This window comes from Rhipicephalus sanguineus, chromosome 7 (genome assembly GCF_013339695.2).
Source record: "Rhipicephalus sanguineus isolate Rsan-2018 chromosome 7, BIME_Rsan_1.4, whole genome shotgun sequence".
NCBI lineage: Eukaryota > Metazoa > Arthropoda > Arachnida > Ixodida > Ixodidae > Rhipicephalus > Rhipicephalus sanguineus.
Genome location: NC_051182.1, coordinates 148037728 through 148050412, shown reverse-complemented (window position 1 = coordinate 148050412; position 12685 = coordinate 148037728).

Genomic DNA, 12685 nt, shown 5'->3' with positions numbered 1-12685 from the left:
TAGTGGAAAACTTTATGAACAGACTTTGTCGGCAGGAATGCTATAGACTACGGATGCTGACACCTAGTCATGTGAAGTATTGCTAAAACCACTGTAAACCAAGAAGTGGTAAAAAAAAAGGAAAACCTCTTTGATCTTTGCTTCTTGGGGCAGTGAAACAAAAAAAAAATGCTCATTGTGCACTTTGCACGGAACTCGTGAGCTGAAAAAAATAACAAGATATATCGATATGCAAGAAAGGAAACTTAAAGAGGCTTCAAGGATTACAGACCCATCAGCCTACCTTCAGCTTTATACAAAATATTTACAGACTTACAAACTTTAAATAGGAAAAGAGGAACACTTTACCAGCCTAGAGAACAGACTGACTGCAATGGATCCGAGCCTTCAACAGTCAATTGAGAAATCAGCTGAAAACAACAACTTTATACAACCTAGCTTAGTAGACTACAAAGAAGTCATCCTACTACCAGCAGCCTTGGAAGTAGTGTGTCGCCAAGGGATACTTGAAATACTATATGCAAATACCATATGCAAAGCCTATATATATATATAGCCTATGGAAATTCCATATTTTTCGATTTTTGAAGCTTTGCCGAAACTAGTTTAGGGTGTATTTTTCTCAAAAAAGGTAAGCCTATAGCCTTTGGAAATCGCATATTTTTTTATTTTTTGAAGATTCGCCAAAGCTACTATAGGGTGCATTTTTCTCAAAATAGGTAAGCCTATAGTCTTTAAAAATTCCATATTTTTCGATTTTTGAAGATTTGCCGGAACTACTTTAGGGTGCATTTTTCTCAAAAAAAGATAAGCCTTTGGAAATTCCATATTCTTCAATTTCTGAAAATTTGCCGAAACTACTTTAGGGCGCATTTTTCTCAAAATAGGTAACCCTAAAGCCTTTCGAAATTCCGTATTTTCTCATTTTTGAAGATCACCGAAACTAGTTTAGGGCGCATTTTTACCAAAAAAGGTAAGACTAAAGCCTTTGGAAATTCTATATGTTCCGATTTTTGAAGATTCGCCGGAACTAGCTTAGGGCGCATTTTTCTCAAAAAGAAGGTAAGCCTATAGCCTCGGAAATTCCATATTTTCCGATTTTTGAAAATTCGCCGAAACTAGTTTAGGGCGCATTTTTCTCAAGAAAGGTAAGCCTATATATAGCCTTTGGAAATTCCATATTTTCTGATTTTTGAAGATTCGCCGAAACTAGAAGAAAGCGTCGGTGCTTAGCTCAATGGTGAAGGCGCTCGGCGTCGGAGCATGTGAGACTAGGTTCAAATCCCACTGCTGCGATGAAAGTTTTTTTTTTTTTTCTTTGCTGGTTGGACGCATTCATGTGGTTCAGATGCATACGGGCCAAGGAAGCGTCGGTGCTTAGCTCTATGGTTAAGGCACTCGTCTTCGGAGCGTGGGGGACAAGGTTCGAATCCCATTGATGCGACGAAAGTTTTTCTTTTTCTTTGCTGGTTGGACGCATTCATGTGGTTCAGATGCATACGGGCCAAGGAAGCGTCGGTGCTTAGCTCAATGGTTAAGGCACACGTCTTCGGAGCGTGAGGGACTAGGTTCAAATCCCATTGATGCGACGAAAGTTTTTCTTTTTCTTTGCTGGTTGGACGCATTCATGTGGTTCAGATGCATACGGGCCAAGGAAGCGTCGGTGCTTAGCTCTATGGTTAAGGCACTCGTCTTCGGAGCGTGAGGGACTAGGTTCAAATCCCATTGATGCGACGAAAGTTTCTTTTTCTTTGCTGGTTGGACGCATTCATGTGGTTCAGATGCATACGGGCCAAGGAAGCGTCGGTGCTTAGCTCAATGGCTAAGGCACTCGTCTTCGGAGCGTGGGGGACAAGGTTCGAATCCCATTGATGCGACGAAAGTTTTTCTTTTTCTTTGCTAATTGGACGCATTCATGTGGTTCAGATGCATACGTGCCAAGAAAGCGTCTGTGCTTAGCTCAATGGTTACGGCGTTCTCCTTTGGAGCGGAAGGGAGTAGGTTCGAATCCAGTGCAACGATGAAAGTTTTTTTTCTTCGTTGAGCCTTATCGTGGGTGATAAGGTTTCTGGGCCGTTCCCAGGGATTTTTTTTTTTCGGGGGTGGGGGTGGAGTCGGAATCCCCTCCCCCCCCCCCCTAGTACCGGCCCTGTAAGGGCCTCAACTTTTTCGACTCCTTTAGGGTATCTATTGCGGTGAAGCCAACGCATCAGGGGGACCTCGAGCTCGGAAGAAACGCGCTGTAGGCTCATCGCGGCAAGGTGTGACGTCAGACAAAAGTTGAGCCTTATCGTGGGTGATAAGGGCCTCAACTTTTTCTACTGGTTTTGGGCATCTATTGCGCGGAAGCCAGGCCTCAGGGGAACTTTGAGCTCGGAAGCAACGCACGTAGGCCCATCGCTGCAAGGTGTGACGTCAGACAAAAGTTGAGCCTTATCGTGGGTGATAAGGGCCTCAACTTTTTCTACTGGTTTTGGGCATCTATTGCGCGGAAGCCAGGCCTCAGGGGAACTTTGAGCTCGGAAGCAACGCACGTAGGCCCATCGCTGCAAGGTGTGACGTCAGACAAAAGTTGAGCCTTATCGTGGGTGATAAGGGCCTCAACTTTTTCTACTGGTTTTGGGCATCTATTGCGCGGAAGCCAGGCCTCAGGGGAATTTTGAGCTCGGAAGCAACTCACGTAGGCCCATCGCTGCAAGGTGTGACGTCAGACAAAAGTTGAGCCTTATCGTGGGTGATAAGGGCCTCAACTTTTTCTACTGGTTTTGGGCATCTATTGCGCGGAAGCCAGGCCTCAGGGGAATTTTGAGCTCGGAAGCAACTCACGTAGGCCCATCGCTGCAAGGTGTGACGTCAGACAAAAGTTGAGCCTTATCGTGGGTGATAAGGGCCTCAACTTTTTCTACTGGTTTTGGGCATCTATTGCGCGGAAGCCAGGCCTCAGGGGAATTTTGAGCTCGGAAGCAACTCACGTAGGCCCATCGCTGCAAGGTGTGACGTCAGACAAAAGTTGAGCCTTATCGTGGGTGATAAGGGCCTCAACTTTTTCTACTGGTTTTGGGCATCTATTGCGCGAAAGCCAGGCCTCAGGGGAATTTTGAGCTCGGAAGCAACTCACGTAGGCCCATCGCTGCAAGGTGTGACGTCAGACAAAAGTTGAGCCTTATCGTGGGTGATAAGGGCCTCAACTTTTTCTACTGGTTTTGGGCATCTATTGCGCGGAAGCCAGGCCTCAGGGGAACTTTGAGCTCGGAAGCAACGCACGTAGGCCCATCGCTGCAAGGTGTGACGTCAGACAAAAGTTGGGCCTTATCGTGGGTGATAAGGGCCTCAACTTTTTCTACTGGTTTTGGGCATCTATTGCGCGGAAGCCAGGCCTCAGGGGAACTTTGAGCTCGGAAGCGACTCACGTAGGCCCATCGCTGCAAGGTGTGACGTCAGACAAAAGTTGAGCCTTATCGTGGGTGATAAGGGCCTCAACTTTTTCTACTGGTTTTGGGCATCTATTGCGCGGAAGCCAGGCCTCAGGGGAACTTTGAGCTCGGAAGCAACGCACGTAGGCCCATCGCTGCAAGGTGTGACGTCAGACAAAAGTTGAGCCTTATCGTGGGTGATAAGGGCCTCAACTTTTTCTACTGGTTTTGGGCATCTATTGCGCGGAAGCCAGGCCTCAGGGGAACTTTGAGCTCGGAAGCAACGCACGTAGGCCCATCGCTGCAAGGTGTGACGTCAGACAAAAGTTGGGCCTTATCGTGGGTGATAAGGGCCTCAACTTTTTCTACTGGTTTTGGGCATCTATTGCACGGAAGCCAACGCCTCAGGGGAACTTTGAGCTCGGATTTCTCCCACTGAAATGCACCACTGAGCAGAAAATCCAAGCAATGGGGTATGGTGGGATGTTAGCTTGATTAAACGAACCGGACTCATTATCGCATACTTTCGGTACGCTGAAAACCATGTGGTAGGGCCTGTCGTTTTGCAGCGTAGATATCCAAAGCGTCAGCACCCAGCGCACCTTGGAGGCACTTTCGATGCGGATGTGTATAAGCATAATCGAGTATAATGGTGTTATTACGGAGTATAGCGTTACAGAATAACGTCCGTCCCTCTATCACGCAAGGCTAAAAACATAGAAAAAAATAAATAAATATGATAAAGAAAAATTCACCGCGGTGCCGGGGTTCGAACCTACGGCCTTATGCTCAGTAGCAGGGAATCCTGTCCACTGGACAAAATACCGGCGCCTGCCCGAGATGAGTATATCTGTACAATATGAATGTGTTGCATTCACTATGCAAACAAATTATAAGGAGATCACTTTAAAATGCGCAAGCTTTTCTATGCCGAATCGACGACAAACTTGTGCTTGTCCGTCCGTCTCTATGTCACATAGAGCGAATGATCGTAATTAAAAAAAAACTTTGGCGGTGCTGGGAGTCGAACCTATAGACGCTCCGCTTTGAAGGCGAGTATCTTAAGCGTTAAGCTACACACGAATACTTGCAGAGCACGTATGCATCTAAGCCATATGTAACTGCGTTGTACCGGCGCAAGAAAAAAATAATGATAAAAGGATAACATTTTCTGCACCGTCTCAACGAAAAAACTGAGAGTCCGCCCGGGCGTCCCTTTGTAACGTAACATGATCATCACTATAAGGAAATTTATGAAACAATAAAGAGCTCGTTTCGCAGAAATTCCGGTGTCGGCGTCGTTGATTGTGAGCTAAAACTCGAGAAATATGCAAATAAATCAATTTTCGGTCTCGAGCGTGAGAATCGAACCCGGGCCTTCTGCGTTCGGAAAAACACTATATGAAGTCATGTTGTGGTGGAGTCTTCTCCTTGACGCATGTAACATTGCGTGGCTGCAGAAGCGTATACAATCATACCGCGCCAGACGTCGAAAGATACGATTTGCGCATCGAGTGGGAGTTTTAAAAGCCCACCCATTACAAAGCGCCCATGCATAATTAATGATCATTATCATCAACCATAGGCGTGCGCAGGGTCCTCCTTCAGGGGGAAGGGGGGGGGGGGCGAAGGCGGGCGAAAGTCCATCGCAGCGCACCCCCCCCCCTCCCTGTTAAGTCAATATATGGGGCGGACTTTACGCCCCCCCCCCCCCCCCCTGTGCACGACTATGTCATCAACAGAGTCAACAGTTGCTCATAGCATCCATCCATCCATCCACATGTCCCGATCCTGGGGATGGTTATTTGAAGGTCGCAGATTCGGTCCCTGCCGGCGGCATGCATGTTGTCTTTTCGTCCAGTTTAATTTCTGCGCATATATATTATAAAATACCAATAACGTCCCCTATACTTTTTAAGGATTGATTGTCTGTTGGTTCTCATTAACGCTGTGCCTAATAAAAAACACGAGCCATTAAATGAACATGTAGTGACGCAAAACTGCTAGCCGGCCAACGAATTCATCTTTTAGCCACTTTGCTCGAAACGAACAAGGACGAAGAAAAGAGCCTTGTTTGTTTCGCGCGAAGTAGCTAAAAGATGGAACCATTAAATTTCCCTTCTTTCGTTGTCTTTGAAGAGAGTTATATATGTGAACTCAGACTCACAGAAAACACCAGGACTTTCTTTTTTTTTTTTTTCTTAGTACGGCGCCGTGCCTCATTAGCATTCTGGCGCGTAAAACCCCAGAAATTATTACAATCATGGAAAGATAATAATTGTTGGGGTTTTACGTCCCAAAACCACGATAAGATAATGACTATCATGGTGTTGTTAACCATGCATTTGAATCTAAGTGTACGGGCCTCTAGCGTTCCGTCTGCATCAAAATGCGGCCGCCGCGACCGGGATTCGATCCCGCGACCAGTCGAGCACTATAGACCGTGCACCGTGGCGGGTATCATATAGAAAGGCCCAAAGAATTTGCTGCCTGGAAGGATATGAAGCATTTGCCACGGGAGATGAACGTGCCAGGCCAAACCTACGCTTTGTGCGTGACCGACGTGAGTGCATGGCCCGGCGCTGCACTCTGGTTTCCGGAATTGGCGTTGCCCATAGGTAGCTTTATATAGCTGCACTTATGGTTCGGGAGAGAGATGGAGAAAATCTACGGCCCATCCACTGCGTGAAAGTGGTCGTACATCACGTCTATGCGTGATGATCATCTTGCGGCATTCCTTGAAGTGACCCTTGCTGCCCTCAGTAGTACCAGCTATCTTTCATTGCCGTGTTGCCTCGGCTTCGCGAGCTCGCATTTCGGAGTCTCCGCTGGCACTTGGCCTCCAAATGGCTAGCGAGCTCACGTGATGATGTGGATCCACCGCTAGATTTGAAATTCGCGCGCTTACACCCGATTGGTCAAAGCGAGATCACGTGAACTGCCGGATCAGCCAATGGCGTTTTAGCGGACGCCTCGTGATGTCATGAATCCGCCGTTAGATTTGAAGCGCGTGCGCTTACACCCGATTGGTCGAAGCGAGATCACGTGACCTACCGTTTCGAATAATAGACTTGCTCTACTACGGTACAGGCCGCCCTAACACAGCTACGCTATGAAAAGATCCCGCTGTTCCTCCTGGGCAATGCAAGGCATTAAAGGGAGAAAAGCCAGAAGAAGAAATAATAGAGAAGGAAAGGCAGGGAGGTTAACCAGTATAGGACAACCGGTTTGCTACCCTGCACATGGGGACAGGGTGGGGGAGATTAAAAATGGAGAAAAGCCAGGCTGTGCACGCTAGTAGTGACGCTACTGTCAAGTAATATTGCTGTCAACAAGGCAATGATCAATCGAACTTCAATGCAAATATTTATACCTTGATTAGCAAATCAGCGAAGGGCCAGAGTACAGCACACGTGTACAATTAAGTAAAGCGTTATTTCAATCTTTTTTTTTTTTTTTTTGCTGTTTACATTGGTAAGAGGGGTGGCACGAGGATTTTTTTACCGGGCGGCACCCACGACAGGAGAGTTCCTACAGGAGGGCAGGTAGGCTGGGAACTTGTACGCTGTTTTGGATATGTTTGCACTTGGGAAGTGGGGGGGACATAAGGGAGGCAGGCTTATGATTCGGGGATCAGCTGTCCCTCAGCTGGAGGCGCGCTTGATTGGTAACTGCCAGCATAGGCGTGCGCAGGGTTCCCCATTAGGGGGGGGGGGGCAAAGGTTCGTCGCAGCGGCCCCCACTCTACTAAGTCAATGTACGAAGCAGATTTTGCACCCCCCTCTTAGGTGATTAGGGGGGTGGGGCGGCTGCCCCCCTGCCACCCCTGTGCGCACGCCTATGGCTGCCAGTAACTATGGGAGGCCAAACTTACCTTTGTGAAAGCTTTTGTGAAATTTGGCAATGTATTTTGAGAGATTCTGGGACATTTCAGCCCATGAAACATTGCTTCCAGCACCTGCAGCTACTGTCTATACACCATTAACTTATCACTTACCATGCTTGGAATTAAAGGAATCAGGAAACCAAGTTGACTTCAACGTTGTGTCCGATGCTCCGAGAAGCATACTTTTTGTAGCTTCCTTCTCCTACGACCTCAAACATGGTCCGAAAAACTGAAGAGCATAGGGGTACACGCAGTCCCAAATGGCAGATATGCTTTTTCACTGCTTTAAACATGACAATAGTGGGATACCAGGCCTCGTTATGCAATGCCTACTGTGACCCAGCAGAGATGTCACTTCAATGTGGCAAGATCCCATCTGTATCTTCAGTTCTAGTTTCTCACTGAACATCAGTACATGACAATGTACAATTAGAACTTTGAACAATAGGTAGAGAAATGGACACTTTTACACAAGGGGGTGCACAGGACAAGCAAAATATTGCACTTAACCTGGGTGTCCAGCTTTGAGCGTTGATAAATATTAAACACTGGGCGTCGGTGGAGCCGATGTTTTGACAGGTGGTCTTGTTTTAAGCCCCTACATTGCCGAGATTAAAAACCACTCGTCGAAACGACTCCCGATAAACCACGTCTTGAAGAATACTCATCTCCCAATCTTCTGCCTTCTTTTGGATTTTCATCTTGTGAATGTGTGGTGTTATGTTTGCCGCTCATAAGTCGATCCTGCAGACAGGACGGCGCGGCACGGTACGTCGTACAAAGCTTCTTTCTCGGCTCTCCCCCTGCCTGGTCTTTTCGCTGGGCAATTATCAAGAGAAAGCAAACGGCTTCCTTTGAGCAAGCTTGTCTGCCCCGATGGCCAGCATGGGTTGCGGTCAGGCGACCGTTCTCAGAGGTCGGCGGCCTGAATGTGTGGGAAAATGAGGAGGACATCCCCCGCTCTAAGCAGTCGCTCGAGGCGACAGTATGCTTGACCCCAACACGGACCAAGATGTGCTTTTGCAACAATGCAAGGTCGAATGCGTGGGAGGCAGGGTCACGCAGACGCCTTTTCTTTCCCGGAACGGTTTAACGACTGGCACCGCGAGTTCAACTCGATGTGTATGGGAAAATGGCGTGAATGCACCAGGGCTAAAATACAGATGTATTTCGACCGTGAGAATCCCTGAGAGCGTGGGAAGGAGAGGGAGAGCCATGATGGGAAAGAGTGCCAAAACGCCTGTCTGCGCTGTAAAGACACTGCTGTCGAGATTAAGGACAGCCCGGTAGGGAGTGGCTTAATCTGAGAATGAACGGATTGGATAAGGGAATGTCGAGGCGGACCACCAGTGGCCACCTCCCCTTTTCTTTGTTACCGCAAGGTACTTAAGACTGGACGGAATTCGTTTCCCTTCAGTCTAGGCTGTAATCACTAAACTGATCGATCAGTAAGACTCCGTACGATGCAACTTTCGTCTGGGCCGTAACCACTTGGTGGTCGAACAGTGAGACTCGGTTCTTCGTATGTAGTAACAGTGTTCTAGGCTCTAACTTAAGAAAAGTTAAGTAGAAGAGTAAGATGCTGTTGATGTCTATGTTATCATCAGTGTGCTTCGGCAAGATGTACATATGACTGTAAATATTTCGCTGCAATATACCTTCAAGTTTTCATTACCTCCAACCTGCCTCCTGCTTCATCGACGTCGATCATCTCCTTGACGGGACTTCAATCCACATCAAGGAGAAAACGAACAAAAGGAAAAACATAACTGGCGCAGTCTGACAGGGATCGGCGAGCTCTACAGCACCATACACTGGACCAGCCCTGAGAAGACCGAGGAGCAAGGCATCCAACAGCCACCAGCGGCAACGTCGAGACGATCCCACAGCAGTCAACTCCGGCGCCGTGGAGGAGATCCAGGAACGACAAAGCATTCAGCAAAGGGTGAGCAGGATTTCTTGCGTCTTTCTCAAGTTGGCATGGCAGTTTATGTGTAGAGCACATGGTGAGAACACGCGGGGGTGCTGAAACAATGGAGTTTAATGGAGATGAAGGTGCGAGTGTGGCGGATATGGATCGGAATCGAGAGCCATCAAATAATGGTAGTCTAAATTCTGATAAATCAGCTGAGGCGAGAGTGCCTACTCCGAATCAAGAATCGATTCAGCAGGCATCTCAGGTTTTGCCGTTTTCAAGTGAAACGAGAACGCTCGAACTTGAAATCCAAAGGCTCAATCTCCAGATTGAGTACGAAAAGCTATTGCAGAATAGAATGAACGCGGAACGTCTCAATGGCACGTTGTCCAACTCTGGGTCGGAGACGGGTGATCAGAGGCGATGGTGTTTCGATTCTGTCCAGCAATGTGCAAAAGTGCTGAAAGGGTTTCGCCTGCCGAGTGACGCGGATGTGCCATTATGGTTTGAGGAAGTAGAGAAACTTTTTGCTACTTACCGAGTACCGAATGAGAGTCGCGTGCATTTGGTTATGCCAGCACTAACCGAACGAGTTCGTTACCTACTGCGTAACCTCAACCCTGAAGAGTGTGCAGATTACGAGTCAGTTAAAGCAGCAGTACTGACGGAACTGAAGCTTTCTCCGGCAGAGTATCTGCAGAGGTTCGAAAGAGCAGTAAAGCAGAAGGAAGAGACGTGGGCGCAGTTCGCGTCCCGCGTGAAAACGTATTTCTCATACTACCTTCAAGTGAGAGAGGCCGACACGGTAGAAGTGATGGCCGAACTCATGGTTGCTGACCGTATAAAATCGGGACTAAGTATGGAGGGTCTTGAGTATGTGAGATTAAGGGAAGGCGAGGGATGGCTTAGGCCAACCGAGATCGCTAAAGTGCTCCAAACTTTCGAGCAAGCGAAAGGGAAAGGGCGTGCTTCAAAGCAACCAACTGTAGAAATGGGGCAGAAGCCGGCGACACGAGTTGAGAAAGGGGCTCTGAAATGCCACTTATGTCACGGCTCAGGCCATTTCGCTAAAGAGTGCCCGAAGGCTAGTGATAAGGAGAGCAACCCCAAGAAGGCTATTGAGCCAAAGCGGAAGGTACAAAAGGTAACGTTATCCCACGAGACGGAAACTGAAATACCTGATGGAGTACTTAGCGCAAAGGTGAAGTCTCTGAAACACGAGGGTCAAGGCACAAATAAACTGCAGTTAATTCCTGTATCATGTGCAGGTATAGCCGCAGATGCGATTTTGGATACGGGGAGTGAGATAACCGTCATTCGGGATAGTCTGCTTCCGCGTAGTCTGATAGAGTCGTGTGGCAAGGTGAGATTGGTGTCTGCTTTTGGTAAAACGATCGAGGCAAGGCTAGCTACGTTGCCGGTCAAATTAAATAGCCCGCGAGAGGTTACGGAACCTCAGAGCGTCGACCTACTCTGCGCGTTAACTGATGAGCTCGTCGAGGGCACAGATTGTTTGTTGACCGAGGAAGATTGGAAACTTTTGTTGAAGGCCAGCAGCCCTCTGGCACCCTGTCGAGCACCGGCCGAGCCTGCTCATGAGGAACAAGCAGTAGAGAAACCAAAAGTAGTGGCCTGCAATCTTACCTTGGAGGAAAAAGACGTTTCCGGGGAAGATGCGCAAATTGATGAAGAAAAGGAGGCGTCGTTAGGCCAAAGAGAAGAGTTCCGCAAAGTGCAGTTGGGTGACACTACGCTAAAAAAATGTTGGGATGATGCTCGTAGTGGGAAATCCGGCATGTTCATTTCAGACGGACTATTATACCACTGCGACTCAATAGCAGGCACTCGAGTGAGTCAGCTAGTTGTCCCCAAAGATAAGCGCACTGAGGTAATGCACTTAGCCCATGAGTCACTATGTGGGGGGCACCTAGGGCCAAAGAAAACAAAAGCTCGCATTAGGTATAACTTCTTTTGGCCGGGTATGGCGAAGGAGATATTAGAGCATTGTCGTTCGTGCCATGAATGTCAAATTCGTTCAGACAGGCGTCGCACGGATAGGGTGCCTATAACTCCGCTCACTAGACCCGAGCACCCTTTCCAAGTTGTCAATGTAGATGTAATCGGACCCCTAGACACACCGTCAGCGAGAGGGCATAAGTACGCGCTGTGCTTAGTGGACCTTTGCACGAGGTGGCCAGAGGTGGTCCCACTGCGCTCTTTGACAGCTAAGGCGACTTGTGACGCACTGATTGAGATCTTCAGTCGCACAGGCGTTCCGGAGATGATCTGCTCCGATCAAGGCACTAATTTTAAATCTCAGCTCACGCAAACGATGCTGGAGAAATTAGGCTGCACACCAAGATTCTCAACCCCAGAACACCCAGAGAGTAATGGAGTTGTAGAGAGGTGGAATCGGGTACTGAAAAACATGTTGTATCATGTCATTCAGAGAGACTCCAAGAATTGGGACAAATTGATCCCAATGGTTTTATGGGCTTATCGGGAAGTTCCCCATGAGGTAACCGGAGTAGCTCCGTTTCGTCTATTGTATGGAAGGAATCCCACGGGACCGCTTCTAATACTGCAGAGGACGTGGACGGGAGAAATGCCGGTGCCGGCAACGTTGAGAGAAAGCCCCGCTAATATATTTACAGCAACTTAAAGAGCAGCTCGAGACTGCCGCTAATATTGCTGAGCTAATGAGTGCAACTCATCAGGAGAGTTACGCCAGTGCGTATAATCGCAGCACCAGGCTCAAAGCTTTTAACGTTGGCGACCAAGTTGTGGTTTTCGACAATGATCGGAATTGTAAGATGTCACCTAAATGGCTAGGCCCATTCACAGTGGTTGGACGTGAGCGCGAACATTCTTACCGCGTTGAAACATCTGCGGGAAAGGTGAAAAGTGTCCACGCCAACAACATTCGACCTTACTATGCAAGGGTCAGTCATATTGGGGTAGTCTTCGATGAGGACCATGATTTTGGGGAGGTGGAATATGCTCCACAACCAACCACTATAAAGCGGGAAGAGCTAGTGCTAACGAGCGAGAAGGTTGCTCACCTTGATGCTGACGCACAGGCGGAAGTACAGGCGGTGTTCCAAAGACATTGCACACTCTTTGACGGCACCCCGGGTATAGCGAAGGTAGAGGAACATAAGATAGAAATAGAACCGAGCCACCAGCCAAAAAAGGTGTTTCCTTATCGGGTGCCGGAACTATTAAAGAAGGAAGTCAGCCGGCAAGTTGACGAACTTTTGACTTCGAAGTTGATCTACCCCACGGAGAGTGAGTTCGCACACCCGGTAGTATGCGTCGGAAAGAAAGATGGGACTATCCGCATGTGTGTGGACTATAGGGCGTTAAATGCTGTCACCAAAGTGGATGCGTTCCCTATGATGAATCCTCAGGAATTGATTTTCCGAGTAGGCAGAGCGCAGTTCATCACGGTAGTGGACCTTAGGCGCGGGT